General features: G+C 43.5%; 1 protein-coding gene across 3 annotated transcripts in view; it reads left to right on the top strand.

Moving 5' to 3' along the window:
• The window catches only part of LOC144035331 (peroxisomal succinyl-coenzyme A thioesterase-like), a 116,408-nt gene that overhangs the window by 60,708 nt on the left and 29,372 nt on the right, over positions 1–26,328 (top strand). For all 3 annotated transcript variants that reach the window (XM_077544942.1, XM_077544937.1, XM_077544941.1), the window contains one exon: positions 4,220–4,259. The gene's annotated coding sequence lies outside the window, so the exon portion shown is untranslated. The remainder of the gene's footprint in view (positions 1–4,219; positions 4,260–26,328) is intronic.

Genomic DNA, 26,328 nt, shown 5'->3' with positions numbered 1-26,328 from the left:
CAAGTCCGCTTCGGCTTCTGACGGCTAACGTTTCTGTTAGCCGGCCAGCGGACGGGCTCATCTCCGCTATCTGAGCGTCTTGATGAGCCAAAATCAAATCGATAGATTTCAACACCAGCGAGTACTGTTTTATGTTTTATTACCACTACCATGAATAAAATTAGCATAGTAGGCCTGAGTTTTATTCCCAAAAGGTATATTTAATATTATTGTAAGCACAATTTTAACAATAACACTGTAATCCAATTACAAAAAAAAAAAAAATCCGCTTTTGTCCCTTTTATAAAATTATTTGTGCAAGAAAATGTGCAAATAAATTATGATTCAGTGACTCGCTTTTTTTAGTCTTAAACGTGTCAAAAAAGTTGTCAAAAATGTCCGTCATTGTTTTTCCAAAGTGAAGCAGATGTCAATACAATTGATTTTAATTCAACACAAAGAAAATCAGTCCGCTTTTGTGGACGGACGACAGAAATTGCAGAAAATGGAAATTCCGAGAATTTAGACAATTCTAAATCAAACAAAATCTTTAAAGGATTAATCAACATCAAAATAGTGCAAAATACTACTTTAAAAAAACAATTTGTTAATGAGTCTTTTAATTGTTGCACCTCTAAATGATTCCGTTAAAATGTATTGCACAAAAAATTACATAAAAACTGAATTTAAATAAATGTTTAAAGACAAAACCCTTCTAACAGATTCAATACAAAGTTATTGTACTTAAAGTACCACACAGAACTGTGCTTAGTAAATGTACTGGATTACAAAAGCAGGCCGCAGTAACAGTTTGCACAGTTTGAACATTTCATTCAGTGATTCTTTTGTTTACCACTAGAGGGAGCTCACCTGCCGTACGCCACTTTTGGCAATCACGGTCTTGTAATGTCGTTTATCAGCAATTCTTGGGTACCAACGAAATAAATTAATGAACTTGTTTCATGTACGTAACTGGGGCTCAGTTAAATGACATCAAATCTGATTTTCTATTTTTTATATTGGTTTTGCTTTTTCTTGGTTGCCTTGACAAATAATGTCAAAATAAGTGTTTCGTTTGCTTTTTGTCCTTAAATTAAAGGTGAGGCAAATCTACCTCTGAAATATTTGTGGCTTGAACTATCACAATTTTTTTTTTTTTTTTACGTATAAATGACAGGAATGTCAAATCTGAGATCCAAACTTTGAACTATGAAACTGCGAGGCAGACGTGCTCGCCACTAGGCTGCCATGTTGCGCGCTGACGCACTAATCCGCGTGAGGAAATTAACTGAGAACGGTTTATTTCTCCGTCTTTTTCTAAATACTTTTCAATAACGCGCCGCCATTGAGCCGTTGTCGCGGGCAACAGATAAAATGGCAGCCGTGGAGGTGAGAGTCGTAAAAAAACAAAACAAGCAAACAAACAAAAAATGGTGGAGATCCGTCAGCCATTGTACACGCTGACACGCTAATCCGCGCAGATGTTGTCGCGCGGTGTCGGGGCCCTTTTCGGCGGCGGCGGCGGCGGCTTTCGGGGCGCACGCCACTCCGGCAACGGCGGATGCGTGTTTGTTCACGCCGGCTCGCCGTCAGCTGTCACTTTTACAGCGCCCAGATCCCCTTACAGCATCTTTGTCGCCATTGTGCCGCCCGCAGAGCTCCTTTTGGAATGCCAGGTGCCAGTGGAGGTAAAGTGGGGGGGAGGTGCGAGGTGCGGGGTGCAGGTAAGCCCCCCCCCCCCCTTGTTGCGGAGCCTGCGAGGTGTCAAGTGAGAGACTTGATTGTCTTGTAGCGGCGCTGACACGTTAAGAAAGCGTGTCAGACGCTCTTTGGAGGTTTGTTTGTATTTGAGGACGCGGCGGCGGGAGCTTACAAAAACGGATGATGTGTTTACCTTTTTCCCCTCAAAGCGTGTCACACATCAGCCTTATTAAATTTGCAAGAAAAAGAAAAAGTGTCGTCAAAAGCTTTATCTGGCCTTTTGTGTCAGGCCGTATCGCGCTGCACCGGGGGAGAGAAAAAAAAAAAAAAAAAAGATAAACAAGGCCGGATTTTTTCCGCAGTCCTTTTTGGTTGTGTTTTGTTGCGGCGTGTGTGACAGCCGTCAGAGATGCGTTATTGTGGGATGATGGATCACTTGTGTAAGTCTTATGAGCCAGCGGTCGCATATTTACATCAAAGTGGGCCTCTTATTTGTGCCGATTATTCTCACAGTCCTCCAATGCTCTCATCTCGATAGCATCATGATGGTTGTTGATGTTTCATTCCAACTTCCGATACGGCGCTTTCCTGAGGTCCAAGTGGCCGCACTTTGAAGTTTTCCCAAGTGCAAGCCATCCTTCGGCCAATGTTTTGCTTACTAGCTATTCTTCAGAAAAGAGGCTATCTTGAAGTTTCCTGCCACAGTAAACAAAACAAAGACATTTTACACAAACAGCACACGTTTGTCTTTGTTAGCTTAATGCTAATGCACTATTCAAAACGCCACAGACGGGCTAAGGATTAGCATCGATAGTCAAGGAGTTGTAACGGATGCTAGAACACAAACAATATATAACATCAATATAGTGTATAATAACAAGACTTAGGCACGTATTCTTTATCCTCTTCGAAAAACAGCAAATATTACTGCAGCTTATTACTTTCAGTCATTTTTACAGTATTACACAAAATGAGAGATGGTACTTTCTTCCATTCGAGTACACCGCCGAGTTCCATTAATATAATGCCATTTTGTCTTGTAACGTGACAAACATTAGTTTTATTTTAATCATCTGAAAACATTTAAATAGGGCTCGGGGCAACTATGCTTTTAAAGCAGCCATTTACAACTAAAATAGTTTTTAAAAAAAATCATAAATAAATAACAGCAATAAAACCTTTCCATATTTCACTTTTCTTTTGCAGAAATGTGCTATTGGTGTCGTTTTTGGTTGTGGATACAGAGAACCACACTAATCCAATATTCATACAACTTAAAACTTTAAAATGGAATGAATTGATGAGTTTAAGTGCCTTAAAATAATGTATGAAGCCCATCAGGAAATCTTAGCAATTAACATGCAAATCGAATAATTAAATAAATAAATAAACGGGAAAGTGAGTACAAATTAAGAGGAACCGTTATTTTTTCCAAACCCAAATACAGAACAAAACAAAAGAACGACGTATTTCAACTCAAGATGTCAGTTTGTGGAAAAATCTGGATTATAAAACTAAATCATCTCAGTCTATTTTATTTTTATTTTTATGTACAACAGCACAATTACTGGAAAAATATATTTAATATATCAAATATCACATAATTATATTTAGAATGCTTCATTATTAGGACATGAAATAAGGATGACAAATTCACCTCTAAACCAAAACATTTTTGAGAAAGAGTTGTGACTTCCTGTTTGGTCACTGAAATGTTTTTTTTTTTTTTTTTTTTTTTTTTTTTTTTTTTTTTTTTAGGAAGTAAAGTTGTCCTCAGAGAGCCAATTAGAATGCAAACTTTGTCTTATTTAAAGCGTGGATCCAAGGGCACCCAGACAAAGTTAGAGATCAGTGCTGTGTCAGCGTTGCGCTTAAACCAGCTGCAAAGATTAATCACAGGGAAACGCACGCACGCGCGCACGCACGCACACACGCGCGCACGCGTGTATATCTGGCGCTCGCAGCGGTTCAAAGTGTGCTCGCGCTTGGAAACAGATTAAAAAGTGTCTATGAAGTGATGCATTGCAATTGTCATAGCGACGGTGCGAGAGAGCCTTTTTGCATAAAAATCCTTGTTTTTTCCCCCCCCCCCTTGCCGCGCTATCGGCGGCGAGATGGAGAAGTCACTAATCCTGCGCGTGGTCGCATTTGCATCGCTGGCAAATAAACAAAAGCCACACATTTTTCATGGGAGTCGGGTTGGGGGGGTGGTCGGGGGGGGCTGTTTGACATACAGTTTATCGCGGGGGTCACCTTCACCTGTCCCATTTCTGATGTTAGTTGAGGAGCTTCGTTTGTACAAAAGTAGTGCTATGGTGCCATCTTGTGGCATTTTGGTGCCAAGGATGTGAGTTGAGAAACTTGATTGAAAACAAAAGGTAGCGCTTTGGTGTCATCTTATAGCATTCTGGTGCTAAGTAACTATGTTGAATTGTGTTGAGGAGCTTCATTTGGACAAAAGTAGTTTTTTTTTTAAATTTCTCGCGCTAGCCATGCTGCTAAAAATGAGCCATGAAAATCAATCATCTTTTCATTGCAGGAGGAAGAAGAGGAGGATGAAGAAGCAGAGTGTGGCAGAGGTGAGTACAGCAACAGCAACAGCTGTCCTGAAATTCAAAGTTTGTGAGACAAAAAGTGCTTAAAGACTTGAGGCAGGGCAGGTCCGGACTGGCCATCTGGACTGGCCATCTGGCATACAGGGCAGATGCCCAGTGGGCCGGCCTCTTTTGGGCCCGATGCAGTGCTTTGTAATTATTGTTTTCCTACATTTGACCACAATAGACTGGCCCACAATTTAGAAGGACCGGTCCATGAATCTGTTTTGAATATAGATAGCAAACTGAACTATCAATAAACATCAGTGGCAGAACGACATGTTAGGCAAGAGCTGGGCCGGGCCGGTGGGCCGAAGTGAAAATGCAAAGGCCAATTTTTTTTTTTGTGCCAGTCCAGCCCTGGATACAAGATAAAAAAAATCCCATTTTTATCCTTAAAAATGTTTTCCACCACCTTTCCTGGTTTTGCAGTATCAGTTCCGAGACATCTCAGATATGAAGTATTTGTCCGAAACTAGCCTTGTGCATCTAAATTTGAGTTCCCAGTCCAGAAACGTCCCCTGTGACGCTCGCACAATGACCACAATTTGTCGGTGAAGCGTGTTCCGCGTGACCCGTAAAGACCAGATTAGCCGAGCCAAGATAGCCCGCTCAGATCAATGCAACTTATCTGCTCCGCTCCTCTCGCTTTGTGGATGACACCTGAAGCTTGCGCATCAACCCTTACTGGCCCGCACCGGCGCTGATAAGAGTGATCACCACCGCGAGCCCGCTAAAAGCGCGCCGGCTGGCTAACTGGCGGATTTGTTGCGCGCTAACCGGGATGTTTCAAATGGACCGCCGGCATGTGTTCCAGGCAGACTCGGATGTGTTTTGGACAGACAAATATTACTCTTTGCCTGATTCACCACCTGTGACTGGCTCTCGTCCACTTCCTTACTGGCAGGGTGCGGTCCGTCAGGATTGCTGAGAGGATCTCAGCCAGTATCAATACAAACGGGAGTACCACAGGGATGCATCCTCAGCCCCTTCTTCAACATGTTTGCGCGGGGAAAAAAACAACAAAATAATCCTATCGACATTTACTTTTTGGACTACTCATCCATCACATGCCTCGGCTCACCTTACGTGCCGAGTAGCGGTGGCAGGAATGCGAAGCGCGACGAGACGCGACGGCAAACGCGCCACGGCAAGTCGGCGGAGCGAGTTGACCGGTTCCGTTCTCCGTCTGCTTCGGAAAAAGTCCGTCTCAATTTGCGCCCCGCTGTGACATGCGTGTCTCTCCTTTAAAGCGTCATGTTCACCGAGTCGAACATTTTAGGAGGTGCCCCGCGCTCGACCCGCAGGTCGCGTGGTGGAGGACGGGGCGTCGGGAGCAGATGAGGAAAATAAACAGACGGGGAGCTTTGAGGATATTCTTTCTCAAGTCGAGTCGCGTGGAGTCTAAATATGTAAGCCGTGTAAACAGGCCTGTGTTTACCCGTCTGCGCGTCTCCCATTCATCAGCCGGTGGAGGGGGGGGGGGGGGGGGCTGGGAGGGCGGGTGGGGGTGGGGGCGGCGTTTGGGTGTCACAGAGGGTTTGGATGTTGGAAGTGTAAACACCACCAAAAGCTACTGGTTGCCACCATTTTGTTTTGCTTTGCTTGCACGCTGACTGACGAGGCTAGCCGCTCGCTAGCGTGTGACGTTTGGGGTTCGAAGTGAAGTACGATTTGTCTACAGAATAGAAAAGAGCATTGAAAAAAAGAGTGCTACTAAAAAACACGCCATATAGCGCAATCCTTTTTTTTTTTTTTTGCACTTTGCTACTCTTAAGTTAGAAATGAGTCAAAAACTACCAAAAAATGTCCTGCTCTGAAATCATTTCATTTTTTCGACATATTCCTGGCGTAGGGCCAAAATGTGGTTGTAACGTTTCAGGACGCCCTAAATACAAAAAAAAAAAAAAATCTGCCATTAACAATGCATCAAAGAGAAACAAGCCATTTTCAACACTTTAGATTGGTCAATAATTCGTAAAAATATTACATTTGCCAAATTGTGACTTATGGATCAAGTGTAATACTTTTTGTATTGTACAATGGGTAACCAAAAAATCTTGCAAAATTTCAACATTATTACTTAGGACATATAGCGATTTGAGCAAAGTTGATTCACATGATTTGCTTTGGTGGGCCACATAAAATGATGTAGCGGGCCGGATCTGGCCCCCGGGCCGCCAGTTTGACAGCCCGTTGTAAATTTTTAACACAGACACCAACAAAAAAAAAAAAAACATTTTCTAAGAAATTAGCCACTTCATTTGACAAAAGAAGCACTCTTCTAAAATAAATAAATAAATAAATAAATAAATAAATAACAGTGTATTGGTGTATGTAAGGTCATTTCATATTTTCTAGTTCCAAAATATTGTTAGTTGGTTTGGTTGGAAATTAGCCTGAAATTGTACCCCCACCCCAAAAAATCCGTGATCAAAACGGGCTTTATTGAATAACATATTATTATGACTTTTGACAAAAATCATATTTTTCATTACAAAATATTGTTAATTTTCTACTGTTTACTGCATCAGAAAATGAGTTCGAAGTTGAACAAAAAAAGGCTATGCGGGTGCAATGGGAGTGGAAAAGCACAGATTATTAAAAAAACGTACTTACTTAAAAAATCCTATTTTCTTAATCAATCAATCTCTCAAAAGTCTCTCGTATAATGAAGTGTACAAAAAAATATTATTATTATTTTTTTACAAAACTTTTTGTGAAATGAAGTCATTCTAAAAGAAATGACTTTTTGTACAAAATCAAGTCAATCTGAAGCTGAACTTTTGGAGGGCATCAAGATGAAGAAAGTCTTTGTTGTACTTTGCTCCTAATTTGAGCTCATTTGCATAATTTCAGCAAGCCGTCGCGAAGCCGCGAAACAAAGTGCAGATGTAATCGGCCCGCGTGCTTTTTTTCTTTAAATGTCTGACATGAAAAGAGCCAAATCAGCGGAGTGATCAGCCGGCGCATTGAATTAAGGCGGCGGCATTGTGCGCGGCGTGTCGCCATTGTGCCGCACCTGCGCTGATAGAATACGCCGCCGCCGCCATCAAAAAGGCCAACGTCACCGAGGGTCACGCCGCGTTTTTTTGTTCCCGATTCCCATTGTCGGCGGCAGCGAATCGCTACAAAGCGGTCGGGATCAGGCCGGCTTTCCGGTTCAAGAGAGGAGCGCACGTGCGGGCCTTTGGATTAGCGGCGGGCGCTAATCAGCGTTTGTCCCTACCTGAAGTCTCCGCGCTCGTCTTCACCTTCTTTAATTTAATCGATGCTCGCTGTAAGCTGGCCTTTGTCGAGCCCGGACGCCGCCGCTTTAATCGCTTTTGACGACTTTGTCGAGCAAGTTCCTCTCAAGCGCAGGCCAACCTTGTTGCTGGCGCCAGCTTGACGTTTATCCTTAATCCTGACACGATAACATCGGGTTTTGTAAACTTGCAACTAAGCTTTGCAAATATTCAAACGTTAAAAGTTTGGTCGTATTTTTACATTTTATTTGTTACAATAACAATCTCCACTCGTGTCAAATGGAAACTTTGTACAGAAAACAGTCTAAATGTGTGATTTTGATGGAAACCCCACAAAAGCCGGCAATTCAAATTCATAAAAAGAAAAAATATTTTTCAAAAAACGCTGATAAACATTAAATATAACATGTAACGTCTTTTAAATTAAGATATTATAGGCTAGCTAATCACCCATTTTATATAAAATGCAAAATATCGTCTGATCAGATCGGTACAAAGTCTAATATTAAAGAATAAGTAAAATGATGACAATAAAATCGAACAAGCATCAAATAGTGCAAATGTTTGTCGTGTGTTTTGAAGCCCACCGAAAGTGAAGTCGCGAGCGCAGCAAAGCAAATGATTTGCAGCAAAGTTTGGCATTTTGTGATGTGAGAAGAACGGCCGACCGTCTCCGGACTGCTTCTCGCCTTTGACGTGTTTGCGTCGCGCTAATTCCTCGCACCTCCCGATTGTCGTCCCCGTCCCGACGGGTCTTAGCATCGGCGCGTGTGACGTGCCCGGCGGGTTAGCACGTCCAAAGCCCTTCATTGTGCGCGCTCAACTTTTTAAAAGTAAATCCATTCTGCTCTTAATTGCATGCCAGGCAGCATTTCGGGGAGTGTGGGGGGGGGGGACGTCGGGGGGGCTAATGAGCCTCTCCTGAACAAAAAAATGTTCGTCTTTGTGCGTTTGACAGGAGGAGGTGAGCTTTGTCTTTTTGAGCTTTTCCCCGCTAAAATGTTAGCGACAGACTGTTTGGCACTTGAGGTCAACGCCGTGTCGTTGACGGCGGGGGGGGGGGGGGATTAACTCAGCTCTTCTTTCCCCCCCTTTTGATTGGGACTTTTAATTAGCCGGCAGTAATGAAGGGGCCGCGTCTGCCCTTTGAAAGCCAAAGAATTCCAAGTTCATTTGGCTCGGCTAATTATCAAAGCCGCGCCCCGGATCACACGGACGGCGTAATGAAGGCCGACGAGGGTTCCCTGAGATGCCGTTTTCAAAACCTCAAAAAAAAAAAAAAACGTACAGATATCCAAAGTGTAGCAATTTCAGAGGATTTTGCACAAAAAAAACATTTGAACCCTGCCAGTGAAATCGTTTCATTGCAGAATGCAGGACTCGGGAGCGAGGATGATGGCGGCGAAGTTGCCAGGACCGATTAGGCCGTCTTAGGTTGAGGGAGGGCGTGGGGTCTGTCGGGCGGGTGCGAGGTGGGGGGGGCAATATTGGAGTGTGGGCTGGAGGTTGATATACTGTATGCGCTATTTGTGCTATTTCGCTGATAGGCCGCGAATCAGGATTTCCTGCTCCAGCGCGCTCGGCCAGCTAAAGCCATTCGAGCGAGGAGGCGAGGCAAAGTGGCAACGCTGATTTACACACACGCGCGCGCGCGCGCACACACACACATCGTCACTTTTGCACAAGCTCATCAAATGTGTGTGTATGTGTGTGTGTTGCAGTGGTGAAAAGAAACCTTTTTCATTTCTTTTTTGGGGGAGCTCGATCCGATTTCAAATATTAGAGATGAGATCCTGCTTTTCTGACTACGCGCAGACCGAGCTTGTGATCGTTAACCAAAACTAACAACAAAACTACAAGTAACACTGAAAAAAATGAATTTTACGCTACAAAAAAAAACGTGAAACTTCTTTGGAAAAAGAAAACACAGCTTGTTTTTCTAAAACTAATTATATATTTTTTTAATATCATACATAAGCTTTTGGGGGTTGATTTGCTAATCCTTATATTATTATTTCCAAGAAAATAAATTAAATGTGACCGTAACTCATTTGCTTCAAAAACGTAGAAAAACGTTCTATTTTAAATATTGGTACGTTTTTTATGGGGGGGGGGGGGGTATGCTAAAGTATACAGAAAGTTTGATGCAGCCTCTGAACTGCAGAGAACGAGTGAAGCAATGGTAGTTATTACAAAAAACGGCCAGCAGGTGGCAGCAGAGTTTAAGAGACCAACCAGGGCCATGTTGCAAACAAGCTTATTTACCCACAGTTCTAAACAGATTTGTGAATAATGATGAAAGTTAGCTACAGTATGTTGTAATGCTTTTTGCTGCAAAATGGAAACAGATCCAAATACACTTTTTTTCCTGATGAAAGAAGAGACTCTTTTTTTTTTTTTTTCATGTTTTATAGCAATAAAACACAATATTCTGTGGGCCTTGCAAAATCTGTCCAAATCCAGTCAAACAGCCAGGAGCAAAGGGGGTTGCTTCGGTGAAAATGGCTGCGTGTGAACGAGTTAATAGTAAACTGAGAAGAGGCTTTATCTATACGGTGTCCAACGTGTTTTACAAAGCTCGAAATGCAATTATTTGGAAACTTAGTCTAATCAGCAGATTGATGCCACTTTTGTCTAACTACAGAAAATGTGTTTTTTTTCGTGTTGTATTGTGGCCAACGTTATTATAAAAGTGGAGTAAATAGTCGTCGTTGAGTTAGCCTGCATGCTAGTTGCTACACTGGCTAGCGGAGGAGATCATAGCTACTTGTACGTTAGCCAACGAGCAAGCCTCGGCCGATTCAAGACGCGTATGCAGCCGCCATCTTGCGTGTGTCAATTCTGTTGTGATCCGAGCCGCTCGTGTCATTTTTACAATCTTGAGGACCACCGCGGGACGTGCGCTATCCGAAAACCCCTCAGACGGGAGGAACCGATGTATTGAGATCTATGCGGACGCTTGCTTGAAAGTCAACGTGTTTTGTTTTTTTTGTGCTGTGCCATCAGTGTCTGATTTATTAACTATTAACTAACTCGAGCTAACCTTAAGCCAGTCGGCAGCCATTTTTCATCCAATGCTCAAGGCTTCCATCCTGGGTGACCGCGACCACCCCCCCCATCACCCCCCCCCCCCTTGAGCCGGCCCTCTGCACTCCTCCCCGCCCCATTCCCACTTCCTCCTTTCCGAACCTGACAATCCAAATGCGCAGCCTCTGCCTTTCAAGGCCGGCCAACGGGCGCCTTCTCCTTTTCTCCATCACCGTCACCGTGCACGGGTGCGTGTGTGTGTGCGTGCGTGCGTGCGTGCGTGCGTGCGCGTGCGTGTGTGTGTGTAATACCCTCATTCTCTCCAATCACCGCGGGCCTTTTCTGCAGCACAATTTGGCTACGGAGGCAGCCAGGGGGGCGCACGGGCCCGACTCGTACTGGGTCAGCCAAGCAGACATTTTCCCAGGAAGATTCCCAAACACACACACACACACACACACACACACACACGGTCAAGGTATACGGTGAGCGATCCATACTTGCGTCTCTTGTCAGGATTTTGTCCACTTGGAATATTTGCAGGAATTTCAGCTCAACAATATGAGAATCCTAATTATAAAAATGAGAAATGAGTCTTATAGTTCCATGACATTCAAGTCATAAGAGTGGCCACGCGTTGTGGAGTTGTCATACTTTGTGCGTGCGTGTGTGTTTTGTGTGTACGTGTTGCAGGGAGCGATAAGGTTTCAGATGTGAATCTCTTTGTTTGTGCTGTTGTTTCGCTCGTGTCGCACATTTGGAGGCAATTGTCTTCTGCTGGATTCTTCTTGTATCTGCAAGCATCTCGCACATACACACACACACGGCCGCGCGCGCAAGCAGGAATATGTGTGTGTGCGCGCTGATAAGATTTGAGCTGTTTTTTTCTAATTAGAAGTTGCGGCAATTGTGATCATTATTTCCCCCTCAATTAAATGATAGTCTCCTGCACCGCCGTCACGCTAATCAGCTTGTAATTAATGCGGCAGAAAAAAGGCGCCCGCCGACCGCCGCTTCCTCTCCGCCGACCAATAGCGGCAGCCGCTAGCGCGCAAACATTATTAACATATTTGCCATCCGTTTCATTCCTTGTAATTTTTCCAAAAAAGATTGGATCACAGACGACCAAAAAAAGAATCGGCTTGTAATTAATGTGGTAAAATGGAATCCACTTTAATGATGATTATTTTATGGTCGTATTAATTTGGTGAGGAAAAGATCGTTGCCAAGCATCCAATCCAAACCCGACCAATCGCAGCACAGAACCATTATTTTAATCCGTCAATCTATCCATTATTAGCGATTCATGGGATCAAAAAGAATGTTTTATTTTCATCTTTTTTTTTTTTTCATATTGACTGTGTACAAATTGCATAAACGTTAATTAGGGTTTGTTTGAAAAAAAAAAGAGGCAAAAATGTTGATTGTTTTCTTAAGTACAAGCAAATATTTCATTTTGATTCAACGCAAACGGAATCGAAGGACGACAGGAATTGGAGAATATTTATTGTGGGGAGAAAAAAGTATCCAAACAAATTAGCCGATTATCAAAATTAGCCAATCACAGCGCAGCTTCAGAAAACAGGTGAGCTCTGATTGGTCATTGTGTAATATGTCACATATAACATATTTTTTGTCAAGAAACGTTTCAGCTTGACTTCCACTTGAAGTTTCCATTTGAGTGATTTTGCTCCTTTTCTAACTTGAAGTCAGTCAAGGCTACGTTTATTTTCTCCTCTCTGAACCCTGAAACTTTTGAGGCAGTTCAACTTAAAGAATTCCAAATACGTTTTAAAATGTATGTTTAAACGCAAGCAAGTCGTTCCTCGGTCTGAAAGTTTTCTTCATTCGCCAGAATGTCACTTTTGTTCCGTTTCAACTCGAAAGTGTCCAAACAGAAATCTTCCCTTCGGCTGCAGGCGGGATCCACTCTGCTTTCTTTCTTTCTTCTTCTTTTTTTTTTTTTTTTTTTTTTTTTAAGACCCCTGCGGACTTAAAAGCTAACGTTAGCTTATTAAGATGAGCCTGACGCATGCATATGCATGCGCGCGGGAATCTCCGCAGCGCTCGGCGAATCCTATTAAAACTCCACCTGTGCCGCCAAAGCCGCTCAGGTTGAGACAAAAGAGCGACACTCGCTGGGAAAAGTAACGGCCCGACAAAAGGCCCCGACGTTCCCGGGAGGAAGACGACGACGACGACGACTTTTTATCCAGATGTGGAGTCCAGTAAGGAGAATGAAACCTTGGTTTGATTTCAGTGTGGCGTTCGGAGAGGAGGAGCTCCTCAGAACAATCAGAACTAAAGTGCTGACTTTGGAGTTTGGAAGGACTTTTTGAATCCAGAGTTGGAAGTTTCTACCCATTAATTAGCAGCTCGGCCAAATCACGAGAGCACTTTCAGAGAGCGAAGAAGCCGTTTTCGCCAAATATTTTTTTCCGATTGTTTGTTCAAGTCGCCCGACGTCCCCTCGAAGCTGTGTTGTTTTTCCTTCCGCTTCTCCGCGAGGTCAATCGGCAGCCGGCTCGCTCTCAATTCCACGTCTTTTCTCTTCATTTCTGCCGCAAAGCATTGTGGGGAGAGCGGGTGCCGGCGAGGATGATAAATGCATCCACTTGCGCTTTAATTAAAGTTGCCGGCGCGGCCCAAAAGTTGAAAATTGCAACGATGGCGTGAAAGTGGACAAATGATCAAATACAAATTCATTAGCGTTTGGAGCAGAATTGCATTCAGGAAATTAAAAGATATCCGCGCGCGCGCTTCGCACTGCGGGGCCGCGGTGTCATTTAGCCCCCACCTAAAAAAAAATGTGTGCAAAACAGTGTGACTCTAATTTGACTTATGGGAATGTTGGAATGTCCTCCGGGACGCGCGTAAAAAACAAGTATTACAACGCACCGCACATTTTATTTAATTTTTTTTAACAATCTGCTAAGACAATCATTGGGCTTCCCAAGTCAAAGATTTCCCAGTTTTCCACTTTCAGAGAGTACAGGATACCAATCCCCCCCCCCTTTCCCCCACTGGAGTGGTTCGCAGCTGAGTGTGAAGCGGTTGGGTTGTGAAACAGCACCTCCAAATCTGAGACCATGTTGCTCAGTCGGAGAAGGTTGGGTCGAGGATGAGATCCTGCCCCGAGTGGACGACTTCAAGTACTTTGTATCTTGGGGTCTTGTTCAAGAAGGGAATGGGAGAATGGCAGAATCTGTAGTGATGGAGACTTTGTCGATGAGGTGGCTCGGGCAACTGGTAAGGCGTTCCGGACACGTCCAACCCGGAGGAGGCTTCAGGGACGACCCAGGTAACGCTGGAGAGACTAGATTTCCCGGCTGACCTTGGAACGTCTCGGGATCCCACCTAAAAATGAATGAAGTGGCTCGGAAGAAGGAAGTCTGGGCTTCCCTGCTGAAGCTGCTGCCCCTGCGACCTGACCCCCTATAAGTGGGAGAAAACACGCAAGCCCTTTGGGAACGTCATCAGTTTTCCGGCAGGAAACCTTCCATACCCTTTCGCTCCCTGTTTCTATCCATTCTTTATCTCCTGCTTATCCGGGGTCAGGTGCGGGGTCAGGTGCGGGGGCAGCAGCTTTAGCAGGGAAGCACAGACTTTCCTCTCCCCAGCCACTTTGTCCAGCTCCTCCAGCCGGATCCGTTCCGTTGTCTCTCCAGCTTGTCGTCCAGGATGCGTACGAACCGGATGCCCGAGCCGCCTCATCGTCCGATGTTTCTCACTGAATTCTCCTGCCATTTTACAAGATTCCAGAAACGTTTTCATCTCGTTCAACAAAAAGCTCAACGCACGTACAGATGGTCCAATCAGATGAAGGCGCAGGTGTGCGGATTTGCGGCGCCTGCTTTGATATGTTGGCGTCCTCACCGGGTGTCTTTCTTGGGCGACATCATCATCGTTGTCGTCAAGGTTCCGGCGAGTGCCGCGACGCGGAGTTAATTAACGCGGCGGACGTCAGCCGCGGCAACATAATAGTACACCTCAGAAAAAGACTTGACATTGAGATGGACGGATAAGTCATTAATTGGTTTTCTTATTGCGACAATGCGAGCGGGAAGGTCAGGCCGACTTTGGCGGGGGGCGCGCACGGCTTCATTATGCAGTGGCGGGGGGGTAGGGGGCATAAAAGGGGGTGCGCGCGGATGCAAAGTCGATGCCAGATAAAAGCAGAAAAGTAATTACACCTGAGACGAGGCCGTCGCGCGGACACGCCGCCGCCGCCGCCGCCGTCTTGTCCCTCGCTCGCTCGCCGTGTAATTCCGACGGCGAGATGGACGCCGCCGATAGGCCGTGGAGAGGGAATACGGACAGATAATTACGCGTGATACTCGCCGCCGCGTGCAAAGGTGGGCGGCCAGATAAAACGCTCAGCGGAGAGTGTCGCGGATAAACAAAAGGGGGGGGGGAAAGGATACCAGATGGCGCGTGCGTTAGCGCGAGAAAAAAAAAAACTTCAGCCCATCGGCTCGCGCTTCGCAATTTGGCCTTCGATTCAAATCTGCAAACATTCGGTTCAACCAATTTTAACCCTTTTTTTTTTCTTGTCGTAGCAAAGTAAGAAGTGGCTGCCGTCTTTGTGTGATTTAAAAAAAAAAAATGCAAACTTGAAAATCCTAAAAAAAGAAATGCATGAACGAACAATTAACAGCTGTTCGACTACCTCAAGATATTCGCACCCAAATCATCGTGTTTGCGCTCTTTCCGTTTTGACAGTAAAGCGACGCTGTTTGAAACATCGCAATAATGCACATTTTACGATAACTTCTCAGAAATTTACGGAAGAGGATTCGGGCCAGGGAGGAGAGAGAGAAAAAGTTTGGCAGGATTCTCGCTTGAAAGTCAAAATGTTTACTTAAAAGTGAGAATAATAAAGTCGGAATTCTCAGAATTCTCTCTTCAATGTCAGCATTCTGACTTGAAAGTCAGAATTCTGCCAACCTTTTTTTCTTCTCTTGACTGGCCCCAAACCTCTTCCGTAAAAATTTAGCGTAAATTTCCCTTCACAACTCTAGCTGTGATGTCATCATTCTGCGCCAAAAATCCAAGCTGCGCGTTTACACTTAAGTGGTGAATCGGACTTGAGCAAAAAAAAAAATTCGCATCAACTTTTTTTTTTTTTTCAAAAGCGACAAGCGCCGCTCCAAACCACTCCTCCATCCGCGGCGACGGACCCGCGACGCCTTGATTTCCTCTTTTAGCGTCCCAGATAAGACGGCGCGCTGGCTTTTTTCCTCTTACGTGCGATAAGTGGCGCAGATGCGACTTTATGGCAAGCCGCGATAAGAGCGAGCGGCCACTCCCGCGGCCCGTCGAGGCGGCACCAGAAGAAGGAGCCGGCGCAAGCCGGGCGGCGTTTGCGGCGCCTTATCTGACACCCGAGTCGGCTTTCAAGTCGTTTACGTGCTAATGGCCGCCGGGCCTCGGGGCCGTATTGATTCATGGGAAGGATTTTGATCAGATGGGCCGATTATCAAACCTTATGAGCAATCGTTGCGCTGAGCTGACGGAGCTTTCTCACGGAAATGGACGCGCTGATTGCAACAGTTCGCGATGGGCTGATTTGTGTGGCGTCCTTGCGCAATTTCTCATCTTTTTGTGTCACGTTTCTTCTGCTTTTACAAAAAAAAAAAAAAAAAAAAAAAAACGTGTTACTGCTCTCAAGAGTGTCTAAATACAAATTGTGGTTCGTTTTTAATATTGGACTCTCTCGGTGAAAAACAAATTATTGTTAGCTTATTAGCATAATAATGGCATCGTCAGTTTCAATTTAGTGTAACAATAATAAAAAAAATAAGAAATAAATTGCCCGTGTAGATTCTTGATTTGACTGAATTTGTTTTTTGAAAATGAATCATGTAGGCAATGATGCTAATAGGCTAACGACAACACTGATAAGGAAAATATACAGATTGAGTAGATTTTATTGATTTCTTTTTTGTCTGGCTCGAGACAACAAAACTCAAAGAAATATCCAAATACATTTCAAGCAAGAACAGTGACAATGTTAAAAATAATAATAATAATAAAAAAGGTTGTGTGTGTTTTTGGAGGGCAGAATGAATTCAAGTTGAGCAAGAATATTAGATTTTAGATGTTGTTCGATTGTGTTTGTTTATTTTTATTTTTTTCTCTTTAATTCAATTGTATTATTTGTACAATGTGTGCTTGATAGTTCATGTTAAGGTTTATAGTTTCACATACAAACAGCTATTATATTATTATAATAAATATGTATGTGTCTGTTCTGATCAAATTTGAAGTCTATAATTAACTGTTATTGTTTATTAAATATTTAAAGTTGATTTAAAAAAATATATATTTTATTCTGGGCAGTTTAAAATAAGCGTAGTATAAAAGAAGCCAAATAAAACGCAAAATAGATGGCGCAAATAAAAGTGATTAAAAGCAAACCAATTCAGTCATCTGACTGATTGAGTTCTTCAAAATCCATTTCTGTGAAGAATCCAATTGTCTCCTTTGCGCATTTCATGGCTGCTATATAAATAAAAATCCAGCCTGTTAATAAATGTATTCATGTCAGTGTCCTTAAATAAATGTACTTGTCAGTGCGGCGGTTTGGAATTATGATGCGGAATTTATTAAAGCGCGGCGGCTGCCGCCGCATTCATCTTGGTGACGCGGGAATATGAGCGCGATCCCAATCGGCGGCGCGGCGGAATTTATGGCGCGCCTGCAATCAGCTGGCCTTTCACAAATAAGTAATGGCGGCCGCGTGTCCTCCGAGCTCACGCAAACGCGACATCCATCTTTCCTTCGCTTTATTATTTCAAGCCCAATGTTTGATTTGCTCTCACCTGAAAAGAAGCGCTTTTCGATTCTTCTGCTTCCCGACTCGCATTTTAAACAAAAAAGGAGATTGTCGTGAAAAAAAGTACAGGCAGTCCTACTTCCTACTTCGTTATTTGGATTTGGTGATGAATCTGTTCCAGAGCGTCCGGCCGAAACCATCACATGAAATCGAAAGCAATGTTTCCCGTAGGACATCGAAAATGCAATTCATCCGGATAAGAATTGTGAAATCGATATGAAAGAACAATGAAGTTAAATAAATGTTTTGTCTTCCGCATTGCAAAATCAAATCAGGGCAGTAGAACACCTTGCTAGCTTATTGTTTGTGCATTCATCGCTGATCACCACGCATACCACAACCCGCACTCTCCATTCCACTTCTTTGTTAACCAGGCGTCCGCACCACTTTTGGTCGATCAACTTGTCAAAGCCAAACGACTTGAGCCTTCTGCAACAAATCGTCAAGTTCACCTCAATCGTCACATTTTTTTGTTATTATCATTACTGTTGGGTGGAAAGCCTGTACGTCCAAATATGGTCAATTTCCTCTTTTGTCAAAAATCTATTTTTTTCCCCGTTCAGTTGTTTATTTCCACGTATTAGTAACCAATTGGAAGTGTTGCTAAAGCAAATCTGTCAACTGTCTCGGGCGCTCGAACCGTCTGAACCTGGTCCTCTCTCTGCGGGAGCCGTGCGGCCTTTTGTCGCCTCAAGATTGAAAGTCTGGATGATTTTTTTGGACAGAAATGAGTACAAATAAGATATGTTTGCATCAGCAAATGGATGCTCGGTTGCCGCAGTTCTTTGTTGGACAGATTTCTGTTTGGCCTTTTCATTTATTTCTTTTTTTCCTGCGACCAGTCCAGGATGTCGTGATCCAATGTGTCCACCTTCCTGTCAATGTTTTTTAAGTTTCTCCGTTTAAACTTTTCAAAGTTTTGCTAATGAAAGAAAAAATCTAGTTAAGGATCTCACCGGGGTTTTTTTTTTTTTTTTTTTTGGGCTCCTAATGAGTCTTTTCTCGCTGCTTAATTAAAGTTGTCTTTGTCTTTTTTTTTGCATCTTTTGTTTCTGCGTCCCCTCAGAGACGCCAAAGTCTTCCACATCCTCCATTTTTGTCTTCTCTTTTTCCGCAATAACGCCGATGTTATCTGCGGGCAATTACGAGAGGTTGCTCGTTCTCCCGCGATTTCCCGCCAGGGTCCGCCGCAGCCGGTCGGCGACCCGTCGGTAGAAAGACAAACCGGAAAAGGACAAGTTTCATGAACGACCTTGAATTTTTTTTTTTTTTCACAATAAAGGAAGCCAAAAAAAACAGCCGACTGAAGAATGACCACAACCCGAGTTTGAAACCCACATTTTAAACCCAAACCCTGACTTGAGACACTAACTTCAAATTCTGCCTAAACCTGAACTTTGCTCATTTCAAATTCTATTCCCAAATTTGAGACCCTACTCAGGTTTGAAACACAAATTCGGAACCCAAATTTTCTTCTTTTCTACCCTGACTCGGTCTCAAAACCTTGATTTGAAACCATACTCCTGTTTGATAGCAAAAACCAGGACTTGAAATCCTAAACTTCACACTCTGGCTTTTAAATCCGAATATTTGAACATCTTTTGAAGCTCTAAGCCAGACTTGACCCAAGGAAAAATTCCCCCAAATTTTTTTAAATAAAAAAACAAATGTATGTGCTTATTTAGTCCTTACAACCCAAATCATGTTTACAAAATGTTACTAGAGTAGTAATAATAATAATAATTGATGAGAAATATTGATAAATGCACATCACTTGAAATCTTAGCTCTAATCTTGTGGCATTTGGTTGAAAATCATCTTTCAGTCATCATTTTTGCACAAGAATAGATTCTGCTGAATTTTAATTTTTGATTTTTTTTTGGGGTCCTGGCGGTGCGCTTTTATCAAAATCAAAAAAAAGTGTGATTCTTGATTATGCCTTTTTTCCGCCAAAGGTTCTTTTTTTGCGCTGTGAAACGTGTGCCGTTTCTCAGTAGCCACTTTTAAGAGACTTTTTCTGCGAGGAGAACGCGCACCTCCCGCGCTCCCGAAACAGGAAGTGAATCACGCGAGGTGAGATTATTCTCACCGCGGCGACCTCTCGCTCTGACTGATGCGTGCGGGGGGAACGACGCGAGCGCTTCTTCCGTTCGCTCTGACGATTATGCCGTTCATTTGGCTTTGTTTTGGCAGAAGATTGACGCGGGGGTGCACCTTTCGAAATTTAGAAAGGAGTAGCAGGTCCAATGTGGACACCTTTATACTGATTTTGGAACGGTGCGCACGGGGAGAAGGGGGTGCGCCAAGTATCTCAGGATGTTCAAAGGTGTGCGCGAGTTAAAAATTTGGGAAAGGGTGCTGCAACTCTAAAAAATGTGTCTTCAAATTTCAAAACTGATCAGGTCCACTGTAAGCATTTGATTTGACAAATAAATGGGGTGCGCCAACTCTGTTGAGATGCTGAAAAGGGGCGTGGCTTCAAATTTTGGGACGAAAGGGTGTGCCGTGCCTGTCAAGATGCTGAAGGATTGAAAGATTGTGTGGCTGAGCCCTTGATGGACTTTGGAGGGTTGTTGTGTGGGTGGGGGTGGGGGGTGGGGGGGGGCGCACCAACTACGTCAGGATGTTGAAGGGAGTGTGCAGCTTAATTTTGGTGGTGCACCAATTCTGTCATTATATTGAAATGAGTAGCAAATGCACTGTGTGTGATGTTTTATTGTGGTATTGCGCACCCCTAGTAGGATGTGGTGCCGCTGCACACCCGTTGTGTATCACACTTGCAAGACTTCCTCGTGTGGATTTAAACTGCAAACGTGTGCAATATCTCCGCAATGACACCAGAAGCCTGCGGAGCTCATTAAAAATGCAAAGGTGTGCCGCGGGGGGGGGGGGGGGGGGCTTCATAATTACTCTATCCTTCTGAAAATAAGAAAAAAATGCGTCTTTTTAGGGTTTAAATTGCAAGAAATGAACGAAGAGTTGTTTTTGTGCTTCTTTCTTTTCCCGCCAGCGTCAGAGTTGAAGGTGAACGATAAGATTTTTTTTTTTTTTTTTTTTTTTTTTTGCGCATGAATAAATAAGGTCAGAAGGAAATGTTGCTGACCTCATTTGAAGCAGGAAGAGGAAGTCTTGCTCAATTACTCAACTTGATTTTTTTATTAGATTTTTTTATTATATGGTTCGCTTACTGGAGAAAAATAAACCATGTGGTAAAATAGATTGTACATTTTGATATAATATAATAAAATCAATATGAATAAATGCTGTAGATTTCTAAATGCTAGATTTAAAAATGACCGTAAAACAGCAATGAGTAGCATAAACAAGCATATTCATGTATATAATTATCATGTAGTATTAATGTATAAATTTCATTATGATTACATCATTTATATTACAGTTTTTAAAATGTAATAATTGGTTGATTAATGATAATAAAGTTACAAACAATACACTTGTTTTGAGAAAAAAAATGATTGTAAATTATTTCATTATGGAAATAAACTCATTTACCGACACTCAATTATTTATGATATTTGTACTTCATTTATGAATAAGCTGGCTTTTATGTCCCGTTTGAAATGAAATGTTTGCTCAACTCAGGTATAAACCACAGCAATACTATTATTAAAAAAAAATACAATTTTAAATCTTGATTCTCAACACTATTGATAATAATGTAGACAATGATGTCAAATTGAGTATTTCTTGCACATGAATAGAATATTTGCGGCACATCAGGCAAGGATGGAAAACGCTTCGTCGTGCGTACGGCGGCGGCGGCGGCGGCGGCGACGGCCTCTTCCCGGGATAATTACGGGTGAAAAATCCTTGTCATTGCAGCGGGAAGCTCTTTAGGTAGTGATTCACCCCCATGAATGGAAGCCTAATTAATCCACTTAATCTGCTGCATGAGATTATTGCGCGCACACACACACACACACACACGGATGGCCTGTCCTCCACAATGGAGGGTTGCTGATAAAAATATATATACCGCTATTGAAAAGGGGGGTGCGCAGTCTGATAGTATTGGGGGGGGGGGTGATATAGATAAAAGTCTATTTTCCCATCCAAAGTTGTGTGATAAGGCGTTGAGCTCTCCATCACTCTGACAGGCTGCAATAAAGCTCCTCCCCCTCCCCCCCCCCCCCCCCCCGCCCACTCGCTGTAAATATGACAAGGTGCACTTCCTGTGATTTAAAAAAGGCCACTTCCTGTTTTGCGACGGGACGACGCGCCGGCATGCCCTCGATGCCACGGCGGCGGCGGCGGCGGCGGGAGGAAAGTGTGACTCACCGGATGATTCACAAGCAGGAGAAGATTCCTAGAAGTTGACGGCGCCGTCTCACTTTTGCTCTTACGTGGCTTTCCAAGAGTTTGAGCGTGTTTGAGGAAAAACCTTTACTTGACTCAACCCCTAAAACTAAAACTAAAAAATTTAAAGAAAAGAAAATTCAGCTCTTGTAGCCAGTTTGACCTATCAACGTGAAATTTGGTAGGCTTGGATCCACAAAAGAAGCCGTGCTCGAAAAGATACAAGCGGTCGGCCATTTTGTTTCGAAGTGGCCACTTTCGAGCCATTTGGCCTTTCTTCAAAAGGGAACTCCTTCTGAATATTTCGTCCGATGACTTACAAATTTCAAGCTTGTGTATTAACTCATTCCCTGGCAGCCATTTTGACTGAAGCAACCCCCTTCGCGGCTTTTTTACTGGATTTGGACTGATTTTGCGAGGCCCACAGAATATTGTGTTCTGTTGCTATAAAAACATGGAACCCTCCAAAAGACAGATTAGAGTCTCTTCTTTCACCAGGAAAAGAAAAAACAATTCTATCTGTTTCCGTTTTGCAGCAATTAGCTAGCATGAGATCCGCTTGTTTGCAACATGGCCCTCGTGGTTGATCTCTTATACTCTGCTGTCACCTGCTGGCCGTTTTTGTAATAACTACCATTGCTTCAACCTTTCTCTGCAGTTGAGAGGCTGCATTAAAGCCTTCTGTATGCTCTAGCATAAAATAAAATAAAACATAAAAAAACGCATAAATACGTCTTTAGTACTCTTAAAACATTTAAAATAGAACATATTTGAAGTTAATAGGCAGACAGTTGAAAAAATACTTTCCATCTTTGTGTATGTACAGCAAATTCTGTTGAGTAAAATCCCACCCTAAGCAGAGTGAAATTTACACTTGGAAGGGAGTAAAATTTATTCTGTGTATTTTTTCTGTGTACAAGAGAATTGGTTTATCCCATGACAAAAACCTAGTAAAGTTTTTTTCACTCTGAAATTCTAAGTAAATTTTAGATGAAAATTTTTTCTACTACTTTTTTTTATTTTTATTTTTTTTTTATTATTATTTTTAAACAAGTTACACAAGGGTTGAGGAACAAATTGGCTACTTTCCATTTGGGAGGCGGCTGCTTTACCACCTGAGCTACGTCACTCCTTCTGTTTGCTAACATCCAAAAGGAGACCAATCATGGTCTCCTTTTGGAGGTACGAAGATTCCAGCCTAAACGCTAACACAAAGTGGGAGCGGCATGGCTCAGGGCGTACAGTAGACGTCTCCCAACCGGAAGTTGTGAGTTCCTCAACCCTTGAGTGACTTTCATTTATTTTTTTCCTGAGTGGAAAATCGTTCATACTTTTTTTTTTTATGTGATAGGCAAATTCTCTCGTACACACTAAAAATGCTTTGAGTAAAATTTAATTTTGAATATTTTACTCTCTTTCAAGTGTATATTTGACTCTGTTTAGAGTTGGACCAAATAGTAAGTAAACAGAATTTACTGCGAGCAGTGAAATTACAATATCCATTATTTTACGTTAATTTGTGATAAAAGTGTTCAAATGACATTCTCGTCCCTCATACTATATGCTGTGTGTGTGTGTGTGTGTGTGTGTGTGTGTGTGTGTGTGTGTGTGTGTGTGTGTGTGTGTCACATGTCTTATCACAGACGAAGCCGGGGATCCATGATAAGGTCCGACTAGATGACGGTGGCCCAGATGCTTGATTAGAGCTGTGTGTGCGTGGGTACGGGCGGGAGTGGGGGTGGCCGGGGTGTAGCGGGATTAAGAGAAGGGCGTGTGCGCTGTTGATATTTGGGCCGGTGTTATCGGCAAGCGCCCGGGTCGTCTCGGAGGCACCCGAGCTTTTGACACCACTTGACACCTTTGAGACCGTGTCGGTGGGAAAAGATAGCGGCAGATTTTCGACTTGACTTCTGCCTATGTGTGCTTTTCAAATAAACAGTACGTGGAAATGGAACCTTTATTGAGCAAGGCACTTTTGCACCCAAATCGCCAGCAAATTGAAGCGTTTTTTTTTCCCTTCCATACCTACCACTTCAACTTAATTACACAGCTAAACTAGCCAGCAAAACGAAGGCGTCTGTATCATAAATAAGCAGCGTAAAGTGTGAAATGAGTGATTAAATTGTGTTTTGCCGAGCGTGCGAAATGCAAGTTCATTGTTGATTAACACGCGGCGCGAACATAGTCATTAAAATACAAATCATTGAGAATAGAACGTAGTTTACGATAGCCGCAGATTTAAGGTGCTAGAAGAACACATAAATGGATTTGAATGGAGTCTTTTTACTGCCTTATCATTTATGACTGAGATTATTTATTTAATAAATGTGTACGTGAGAGAGCGAGAAAGAGAGAGAGAAGCATCGAGATGAGTGTAATTGTCATTCGTTAGTGCCATCTAGTGCTGGAGAAAAAGTGATTTCTTTGCAACTTTTCATTGATGGGAATCTTTTAATGGCGCGGACGCTGCGATAGCAACACCTGCTCCGTCGGGTCTGGTGGCATCTTAATTGCTCCGTTCTGTCCATTAGCTCCTGCTCATTAGACGGCTCAAGGAGGCTTTTGGGGAGGTCACGTGACGACCGGCGGACACTTTGCACTCTCGGGTGCCGAGTCGAGAGGAGGCCCGTCGTGTTCGGCCCGTCGTGTTCGGCCCGATAACGACGCCAAATACTGCAGAAATGTAGAACAAAGAAGCGAAATGGATTTTGGATATTTATGTGAATAATTGTGGAATTGGAAATTGGAATGCTTTCAATATGTCAAAAAAGTCCCCAATATATCCAGAATGAGTCGAACATTTACAAGTTGGAATGTTTTGAAATGTGCAAGGAGCTAAACGTGTTGTTTTGCTAATTTTATGTTATGGTGGAATTTTTCTCAGGTTTTCCTTTTTTTCGGAATGCGGAGAGTAATTGTGCACATATTTTTGAAGAGCGGAACATTTAAAGCTTGAGTCGGTGAGAAAAATGTGGGAGACGTGGCCCGTGCTGTTCTGCCCGGTAACAGCGTCAGGTTGTGTTGATTGGTTCTGAATAAAAGTAGAAAAAAAAGCAATAAATAATCATCATGACCGCTTTATATTTGTGATATTTTTTTTGCACCCATGTACAGTACAAATGGGCATTTAAAAAATTTAATAAATAAAAAACATAATGAGCGCCCCTCCCCCCTTTCCCCCCCCTCCCAGAGGAGCATCCATGGCAATGGTGATTATGTCACCACTTAGTCAACTAACTGACACTGATGGGTTTGAAATGCACTCTACGTCCCAGCGGAGACGTGTCACCCTAGCCAGACCCCCCCCCCCTCCCCATCTCCACTCCAGCCCCCCCCCCCTCCTCCACCCCGCCCCCTCGCCCCGTTCCGAGGTCTGCCCCGGGTGTTGTGTTGCGTTGGAGTGACGGCAAGGCCAAGTTCAACAGCTCTCAGTTGGAAGGAAGGAGGGAGGGTGGAGGCTCTTGTAACATCTTCAAGTCCCCCCCCCCCCCTCGGCCACCACCACTGCCACTATTATTACGTTACATTACATTATTTGACTTTTTTTTTTTAATTTCTTTGAACCATTTATTATGATTCAAGCATGACCCCCAAACTGACACATCCCGGAGACCCTCCTTGAATCGGCTCACGCTGTTTTTCATCTGACCCAAGTTTGTTGCAAACTAATTGACTTCAGGTGCTCTCGTCGTTTCTTCCCCAACTTCCTGCCTACCTTCTTTCTCCTCTTTGGCCGTCTGTCCAGCCATTCGTCTCCGGGATCTCTCGGTCACGATGTTGTATTGCAAGCGACAGGCGGCGTGCTTTGGGGAGGCCACCTCTGCCCCGCCCGACGGCTCCGGTTACGCGAGCACACCAACCCCGCCTCAGCCCTAAAAGCCCCGAGCGCCTCCGCCCCCACGACCCCGCCACCTCCGACCTCCGACCTCCGACCCCTTGGCGGTGTGAGTGTCACGTGCGCAGCTGGACGAGGGGCCGGCGGGTTGCGCGGCGGCTACCAGCGGGGCGAAGACACGCACGGGCTCGCTACCGTGGTCGTCCTGGGCAAGCTTGATTGGATTAACGCGGGAGGAAATGACGGAATAAGTGCAGCCACCTGTGTCGCTCACACCGCGTGATGGTCATCTCGGATAAGCGTCGTCTGTACGGCACTGCCGGCGCACTTGGCGTGACCTCGGACAAAAAACGCAGCCTGCCCGCCAAAGCTCTTTAAAACCCAGTTTTGTACCTTGGAAAGAACCATAACTAGTTCTACCAAGTTTTCAAGTTCAAAATCAAAACGACTTTTTTTTATTGACTTGGTGTTGACTCCTAAAAAAGTTCTTGACCTGTCAGGAATTTGTCAATGCCAAGTCAAGAACCAAGTTAAAAAAGAAGTCAAAGTTAGGAACCATACCAGCATGTTTTCAAGAATCCAAGACAAAGCTAACTGCTAGAAACATGGGGGGGAATGTTAACTCCATCAAAAAAATAATAATAATAATAATTAAAAAGCCAAGGAAATTCTTTTTTTTTTCTTTTTTTTTTTTTTTTTTCCTCAGGAGAGCTCAGTATTGTTCATTCGATTTGACATCATCATTGCTCTCCCTTTTTTTTTTTTTTTTAAACAAACAAATCAATTAAA

This window comes from Vanacampus margaritifer, chromosome 15, assembly GCF_051991255.1.
Source record: "Vanacampus margaritifer isolate UIUO_Vmar chromosome 15, RoL_Vmar_1.0, whole genome shotgun sequence".
Classification (NCBI taxonomy): Eukaryota; Metazoa; Chordata; class Actinopteri; order Syngnathiformes; family Syngnathidae; genus Vanacampus; species Vanacampus margaritifer.
Note: the sequence above shows the minus strand (reverse complement) of the source record. Positions and strands in the feature narration are given on the sequence as shown.